Below are 8,671 nucleotides of genomic sequence, written 5' to 3' on the forward strand. Positions count from 1 at the left end.
CCCTATGACTTTGGTGCTGCCATGCTGCCCAACTTACTTTTCTGGGAAACTGTTGATTGCTTCCATGTAATAGTGAAAAAGGCTATCAGTTGGTACAGGTGTTTCATATATTAGAACCAAAATGGCCGGGTGTGGTGGCTCACTCCTGTAATCCCAGCACTTTGGGAGGCCGAAGTGGATGGATCACCTGAGGTCAGGGGTTCAAGACCAGCCTGGCCAACATGGTGAAACCCCATCTCTACTAAAAATACAAAATTAGCTGGGCATGGTGGTAGGCACCTGTAATCCCAGCTACTCCAGAGGCTGAGGCAGGAAAATCTCTTGAACCCAGGAAGCGGAGGTTTGCGGTGAGCTGAGATCATGCCATTGCTCTCCAGCCTGGGCGACAAGAGTGAAAATCTGTCTCAGTAAAATAAAATAAAATAAAATAAAATAACATAAAACCAAAATAAGTGCACAACCAGGTTACAGAAACTTTTATTAAATTCAAAATAGTTATGAAGATGATTTTAAAAGTTTTAGAAAATTACAGAGCTTTGCAAATGCAGGGACAAAAAGATGTAATACCTTTTCTCATCCATCATAAGGGTCACGACCGACACTCCTACAAAGAAATATGGGTTAACAAGAGAAAAACATAAATTTATTTAATCAAAGTTTTAGTAACATGGGAGCCTTCAGAAATGAAAATCTAAAGACCCAGGGAAAACTGTTTTTAGGCTTAGGTTTGACGAAAAACGGCTAGCCCAATAGAAATGTGATTGGATAAAAGTGAATGCTCTCATGGTAATAGACTGATGGGTGAAACCTGGCGAGGCCTGTCTGTTCAGATTCTTTCTGGCCTCTCTATGGATCATTCCTTCCTTGTAGGTATGGGATAGGACCTCTCTGGGGTCTTATTACCTACTGTTAAATAAGGTGGGTCTACGAATTTCTTTATGGCCAGCTCCTACACAGAAAGGCAGGGGAAGATTAGAATAATATTTCTAGGTTTTGGCCAGGGGCAGTGGCTCAAGTCTGTAATCCCAGCACTTTGGGAGGCCGAGGCGGGCAGATCATGAGGTCAGCAGATGGAGACCAGCCTGCCTAACACGGTGAAACCCTGTCTGTACTAAAAATACAAAAAATTAGCCGGGCGTGGTGGCGGGCGCCTGTAGTCCCAGCTACTCGGGAGGCTGAGGTAGGAGAATGGCGTGAACCCAGGAGGTGGAGCTTGCAGTGAGCCGGGTTTACGCCACTGCACTCCTGCCTGGGTGACAGAGCGAGACTCCTTCTCAAAAAAGAAAAAGAAAAAAAGAATAGTATTTCTAGGTTTTATGGTTGGCTTTGATGAAGAGGGATTCTAGTTTTTTGACCTGCCTTAATGAAGAGGAATTTTGGTTTTTATAAATTGCTTTAGAGGGAGAAAGGGGGGTTGGAGACAGAAGGGCAAGAGAAGGTCAGAGACAGACTTTGCTTCTGAGGCCGTTTCTGAGGCCATCTAATCTACTTCAAAGTACTCAGCATGCCAAACCGCCATACTTTGGAGTATCATTTTCTGAGTCTCAACACAAACTTATGCAAAAATAGAATAAATCGTAAAAACAAATTTCAATTTACTCAGTTAAACAATTGTCTCTGCTTGAAATTGTGTTAAAATGGGAGTTCCTGTTAATATTTTAGTGCTAATTTGTATAAAATAGTTGGAATTTAATACAGGTGATATTCATAAATAATACATGGTAATCAAGTGCTCCACAAAGTTATTGAGTTAAAAAATAGATTCTCTTACTGTTAAGACAGGTGGAAAAATCGCCGGGCGCAGTGGCTCACACCTGTAATCCCAGCACTTTGGGAGGCCGAGGCAAGTGGATCACGAGGTCAGGAGATCAAGACCATCCTGGCTAACACGGTGAAACCCCGTCTCTACTAAAAATAGAAAAAATAAACCGGGCGTGGTGGCGGGCGCCTGTAGTCCCAGCTACTCGGGAGGCTGAGGCAGGAGAATGGCGGAAACCCGGGAGGCGGAGCTTGCAGTGAGCCGAGATTGCGCCACTGCACTCCAAAACAAAACAAACAAACAAACAAACAAACAAAAAGAAGGGTGGAAAAATGTTTAAACTATTAGCAATCCAGATATGTTATAGAGGTTTGTTGGTTTGTTTGTTTTTTATTAGTTGGAGGAGACTGGTGTTTTCATGCATTCTTGAAAGCAATTCACCTTGAGAAAATCTTTTTAAAACACAAGCTGTAGACTACCAGGCTGCATTCCTCAAGCCAGGGAGATATGCTTAGTCCCTAAATGCAGATTCTGGTGCAGTTGGACTGGAAGGGGACCTGAGATTCCGCTTATCTAACAACCTAATAGGGGATGCCAATCTTGCTGAACCCTTGGCCAGTATTTGAGCAGCAATGTTCTAGACACTACTTTTGGTGCAAGGACTTCTTTACCTGGCTTAGTTACCTGAGGACTGAATGATAAATAACAAAGGTGAGGAGGACTGGTTAGCACCCAAAAGGGAAGGATCAGACATATATATCTCTTCATAACTGGCTAGAGAAAAAAGGAGAGCCACAGTCATTTACATGGTCTGAAAATACTTTTATAGGTGAGGAAGAAGCCAGATTTTGAAAAGCAAGCCACAGAATCACCCTTGGAAGAGGGGTAGGTGAGGCGTGCTCTGGGATAGGAAAGGGAGTCCTGCTTATGAATTTAATGAAGTCAAAAATTCAAATAACTTTTTTTTAAATCCTAAAAGTCAGAGATCTGGAGTAAATTGGACTTTGTTTTACAGATTAAGTTGTTGTGGAATATATCAATATAAGCTATAATCAGTTTAGGTTAGGGGTGGAGAGCTAAATGTTTCCAAATAAGAAGTAAAAGAGAATTAGGAGTTGAAAATTTTTAGACAGTACGGAGAAAATGTTGTAAAGGAAGAAAGAACCAAAAGGTGTTGACAGAAGAATGTGAAACTGGAGAGAGAAGAGACAGGAAACATTTCCATTCATCAATTTCCTGTTTCTAGCAAGATGCTGAAGTGGTACTCCTGCTGGCTCCCCAGAGAGCTGCCCCAGGGAGAAGCCCTAGGAGGTAATTAGCCAAAAAAAAAAAAAAAAAAAGAAAAGAAAAGAAAAAAGAAAAGAAAAAAGAAAAAAAAAGTGTGAAAACTCCTTGTGATAATTGGAGGAGCAGATGCTTTTGAACCTGTAAGAGTTGGGGTGAGGGGAATTAGGGTTTGGTCTGGGGCAGGAAGCCACCAGACTTGTGGACAAAAAATGTGATGGCATGTATGGGGAGGCAGTGCTGTAGGAATACTATTCTTGATTCTTCTTTGCTCTTACCTGTGGCTTCTCCACATTTTTGGAAATTCAGAGCTTGAGTTTTCGGATTAAAAAAAAGTTATTAGCAGAAACTTTGAATTTTTAACTTCATCAAATTCATAGATACACAAAACTGGTAATTAATTAAAGCAGCAAAAACAAATTTTATTCAATAACTAATGTAGTAGGGGAGAGTTGAGCTCAATTCCAATATGTTCAGAGGTGATTTGGGCATTTTCGAGGAGGAATGAGGAAGCGGGAAGCCAGTGGTAGGTAGAGCAGAGTCAGAGAAGTGAAAAATTACAAAAAGTGGCTAAGATGGTGGGTCAATGAAAATGGATTAGGTTGCCAGTGCCTGCTAACTGGCATTTATCGAAGTTAGGCTTCCTGAAGACAGTGAGAGACTGGGACCCTATCCTTTCTAAAAATTACATGATTACATTGTAAAAGTCTCAGGTCTTTGAGAAAGACACTGCAAGGATTGTGGGAAATACATATGCATCTCAAAGGGACAAAGGAAATATTTAGATTTGTAAGCTTTTTTTTCCTTAACAAATACTCTAAGAAACAGAGGTCAAGGACCTATCTCAGGTGTTTGTTGTAACATCAGTAAATTCTTTTGGCATTCTTAAGCTTTTCCAGATGGGAACTCAGGTGGGACTTTGGTCTTCCCAGGAATATGGCCTTAGGCAGCTAGAAGTCATTGATCAAGTCTTTTAGTGCAGGGATTTGGATGGAGTCGTTCCCGGTGACAGTTTTTGCAGTTCTCACTATCCACGGGAGTAAAATCAGCGTCTCTCAGAAGCCCTGTGCTGTTGGAGCAATGAGAAAATCATTAAGCTTCTGGTATTCACTTTTCCATACCCCTTCTTCAAACACCCAAGCTTGAACTTTACAATCTACAGAGTGTCTCCTCCTACCGCTACCTCTCCCTGAGTGGGTGGAGGGGATGCAAACTGAAGCCAAGACCTCAGGGAACAAGGAGTGACTGGCCTTGGCTGCAGTTTGGAGATGCCCGCTGCCATTTGCCTTAGGGCTTAACCATTCCTCACCACTAAACTCCATGGGGCTAAATAAATTGGGTGATGGCCCTCTCCTAATGCATTGCCTAACGGGGTAGTTGGTACCCTGGAGAGGAGAGGGGGCTAGGGTAGATTCCCAAACCAAAATAACAAGACATTCTGAGAAGCACAGCTATTTCTAAAGGAAAACATATCCTGGATTACAGCTTCCACTAGAAGCAAAAAGCATTAGAGAATAAATACAGCAGGACTTTTAAATTATTCTAAAAATATTGTGTATAAAAAAAAGATGTTTGAAACAGAGGAGATGAGATGAAGAGCTGAATATCAAACAGAAATAAATTGATGAATTTGAAGACTTTAGATTGAAAGGGCCCAGAAAGTGCCAAAGAGGAGAATCTTAAAAAATAAAAAAAAAAAGACACCTGAATATATTACAGTGAAATTTAAGAATACAAAGACATAGACAAAATTCAAAACCAGAAAACAAAACAGCAGATGATATACAGAGGAAGAAGACTCAGATTGACGTCACATATTTCAATAACAGTGGTTACAGATGAACATTTTCTTTTTTTTTTTTCTTTTTTTTTTTTTTTTTGAGACGGAGTCTTGCTCTGTCACCCAGGCTGGAGTGCACTGGCACAATCTCGGCTCACTGCAAGCTCCGCCTCCCGGGTTCATGCCATTCTCCTGCCTCAGCCTCCCCAGTAGCTGGGACTACAGGCGCATGCCCCCACGCCCGGCTAATTTTTTGCGTTTTTTAGTAGAGACTGGGTTTCACCATGTTAGCCAGGATGGTCTCGATCTCCTGACCTCATGATCCACCTGCCTCGGCCTCCGAAAGTGCTGGGATTACAGGCGTCAGCCACTGAGCCTGGCCCAGATGGACATTTTCAAAGGACTGAAGGAAAATTACCTTTGAATATAGTATTTTACATCCAGCAAAATGTCATTCAAATGTGAGGCCATGATAAAAATATTCTGAGGCATAAAATATTTTAAAAGTTTGCTCCACAAAGACACATTTAAAAACGCTTTTGGATAAGTATTTAAAAGAAAAAGAAAGACAAATCTGGAGATGTTCCAATTGATGAATGAAGTAAAGGTGATCAGATAAATACCTTACCATTGGTCACTGTGGTTTTAAAACTAATAAAGACAAGAAAAGAGAAGAGAAAATACGTCAATAACAACCAAGAGTTTAAAGTCTACTTTAGTGATTCTCAAACTTTTTTGTTTGTTTGTTTGTTTGTTTTGAGACGGAGTCTCGCTCTGTCACCCAGGCTGGAGTGCGGTGGCCGGATCTCTGCTCACTGCAAGCTCCGCCTCCCGGGTTTACGCCATTCTCCTGGCTCAGCCTCCCGAGTAGCTGGGACTACAGGCGCTCGCCACCTCGCCGGGCTAGTTTTTTGTACTTTTTTTAGTAGAGACGGGGTTTCACCGTGTTAGCCAGGATGGTCCCGATCTCCTGACCTCGTGATCCGCCCGTCTCGGCCTCCCAAAGTGCTGGGATTACAGGCTTGAGCCACCGCGCCCAGCCCTCAAACTTTTCTGTACATATGAACACCTGGCGTGCTTGTTTACATGAGAATTCTGATTCAGTAGGTCTGAAATGGGGCCCAACGTTCTGCAATTCTAATCAATAAGTTCTCAGTTGTTGTTGATGTTGCTAGTCCTTGGACCACATTTTAAGAAAAAACCAAAGTATTGTTTTGATCAACATGATAGGGGCTGGAAGGAAGAGGAGACAAGGGATGAGAGAGTCCTTGCTTTATTCAGGGTAAGACATAGCTTCAATTAAAAGATAAGTAAGACAGGAATAAAAATAAATGTAGAAAAAGAGGGACATATTGAAATAAGAAATTAAGATGGCAGTAACAATAACAAAGATATCAATAATTACAATAAATATGAATAAAGGAAATCTACTGGTTTAAAGACACAAATGTATAAATTAGAGTAAAAGCCCAAATCCAGATGTAAATGGCTTCTGTGAGAAACACTTTAAGAATTTGGTTATGCAAAAGTTTGAAGTAAGGCTGGGCGTGGTGGTTCACGCCTGTAATGCCAGCACTTTGGGAGGCCAAGGTGGGTGGATCACATGAGATCAGGAGTTCGAGACCAGCCTGGCCAACATGGCAGAACCCTGTCTCTACTAAAAATACAAAATTAACCCAGTGCAGTGGCACGCACCTGTAATCCCAGCTACTTGGAAGGCTGAGGCAGGAGAATCCCTTGAACCTGGGAGGCAGAGGTTGCGCTGAGCTGAGATCATGCCACTCAGATGTTGCTCCAGCCTGGGCAACAGAGCAAGACTCCATCTTAAAAAAAAAGAAGTTTGAAGTGAAAGTATAGTAAAAACAAGACCTATCAGGAGTACAACAATCAAAATAATGTTGATAACTATGTCATATTAAATTAAATACACTTGAAGACAAAAAATATTTGGGATGGAGAGAGTCATGACATAACAAAAAGATTGAATTTATCAAGGAAGTATAGCAATTTTAAACAAGTAGACACCAATAAAATAGCCTCAAAATATATGCAGCAAAAAATTGTTATTACTATAATGATAAATCTGCTATCATAGTGGGAAATTTCAACACATCTCTGTTGATTATTTACAGGTTACACAATGAACAAATCAGCAAAGATACAGAAGAAAAATAAGTAAAACAGGCCAGGCGCAGTGGCTCACTCCTGTAATCCCAGCACTTTGGGTGGCCGAGGGGGGCGGATCACAAGGTCCGGAGTTTGAAATCAGCCTGGCCAATATGGTGAAACCCTGTCTATACTAAAAATACAAAAATTAGTCGGGTGTGGTGGCGTGCACCTGTAGTACCACCTACTTGGGAGGCTGAGGCAGAAGAATCGCTTGAACCCAGAAGGCAGAGGTTGCAGTGAGCTGAGATTGCGCCACTGCACTCCAGCCTGGGTGACAGAGTGAGACTCCGTCTCGAAAAAACAACAAAAAAAGTAAACACATTTAACAAGCAACACAATTAACAAGCTTGATTGTTAATTGGGGGAGGGGAATATGATTGTGCATGCATTAGGAAATATACAGTTGTCTCATGCACATGTGAGACATTTTAGAAAAGTTCATCATATATAATCTATTAAAGAAATCCTCAAAAATTTCAGATCTTACAATATCTAACCATAATACAATTATGGTAGAAGATAATTTTAAGAATAAAAATATCCCTGATCATATGGAAATTTAAAACACACACACATACACGCACATACACAACACTACATAACTCTTAGGTTAAAGAAAAGCATCATAGTGAAATTTAACAATGACAAACACAGAATTATAGAGAAACACTAGATATTAGGAACTATGAGATATGGCAAAAATGCTTTAAGGAAGATTTACAGCCACAAACCTCATATTAAAAAAGAAGAAATTCTTAAAATTAATGATGTAAGTATCCATCTGAAGATGATAGAGTATGATTGACAGAAAAAATCAAAGAAAGTAGAAGTCAACAAATATCAAAAGCATAGCAGAAATAAAAATATGAGACAAAAATATAATTGGAAAGTCAACAAAATGTATGATGATTAGTATGCAGGATATAATTGCAGACAAAGAAAATACTGATATGTGCCACCTGAGGGTGAGCCTTGGAGTTCATAAATTTGTCGGGTCAATTTCCTCAGTTCTTCCTCCCTGAAATCTGGTACGTTTCAATTCTCCGCCTTCACCCTTTTTGGTTCCCTAGTCAGAAACTTGGGGCTCTAATTGCCCCGATACTGGCAGGCTCTGTTGTGGACTGCTGTGATGAGATTCATGTTCTGGCTCAAGTGGAGGAAGACGGGCAATAAAAATAAACAAAACAAAATACAACAGTCAACCAGGAAAAACAAAGAGAGTTTGTCCTACCCTCTTGAAACTGCAAGCTGTATAGATCAGAGAAGACTCTTCCCTCAGAGTTTTCATTCTTACTGGTTCCAGTAACTGCAGCTGCCATCTCCACCACCACCACAAGATTGCCTGGGAACTGAGGCACAAGAGAATGGAGAAATAAAAAGAAAGGTGGGAGAGAGTTCTCCACTGTCTCTGAGCATTAGGAGTTTCTTTTCCCAGTCCTTGAGCCGGGAGAAGATGGTCTCTCCTGGAGCTTTCTGTTTCTGTGCCACAGAGCTCATTTCCAACTTACTGCTTGTTTTGACTTTAGATTGGGAGATATCAAAGGGAAAATAAAAAGGTCAACTCAGTACACATTCACAAAATTCACTTCAAATTCTGGTGTTCGGTCCTGATCTACCTACTACCATTTACTTTTCAGAGTTTTCAGATAGTTGCTCCATACATTCTGTGCAGGTTTTAA

General features: G+C 40.8%; 1 long non-coding RNA gene across 1 annotated transcript; it reads right to left on the reverse strand.

Moving 5' to 3' along the window:
- Nucleotides 1-2,560: 2,560 nt before the first annotated feature.
- On the reverse strand, nucleotides 2,561-8,346 carry LOC114674716 (uncharacterized). The gene is made up of 2 exons (XR_003725834.2): nucleotides 8,224-8,346; nucleotides 2,561-4,112 (listed from the first exon to the last, which is right to left on the reverse strand). It is a non-coding gene; the product is annotated as an uncharacterized LOC114674716 (long non-coding RNA).
- Between the last annotated feature and the right edge of the window lie 325 nt (nucleotides 8,347-8,671).

Source organism: Macaca mulatta, chromosome X (assembly GCF_049350105.2).
Source record: "Macaca mulatta isolate MMU2019108-1 chromosome X, T2T-MMU8v2.0, whole genome shotgun sequence".
NCBI lineage: Eukaryota > Metazoa > Chordata > Mammalia > Primates > Cercopithecidae > Macaca > Macaca mulatta.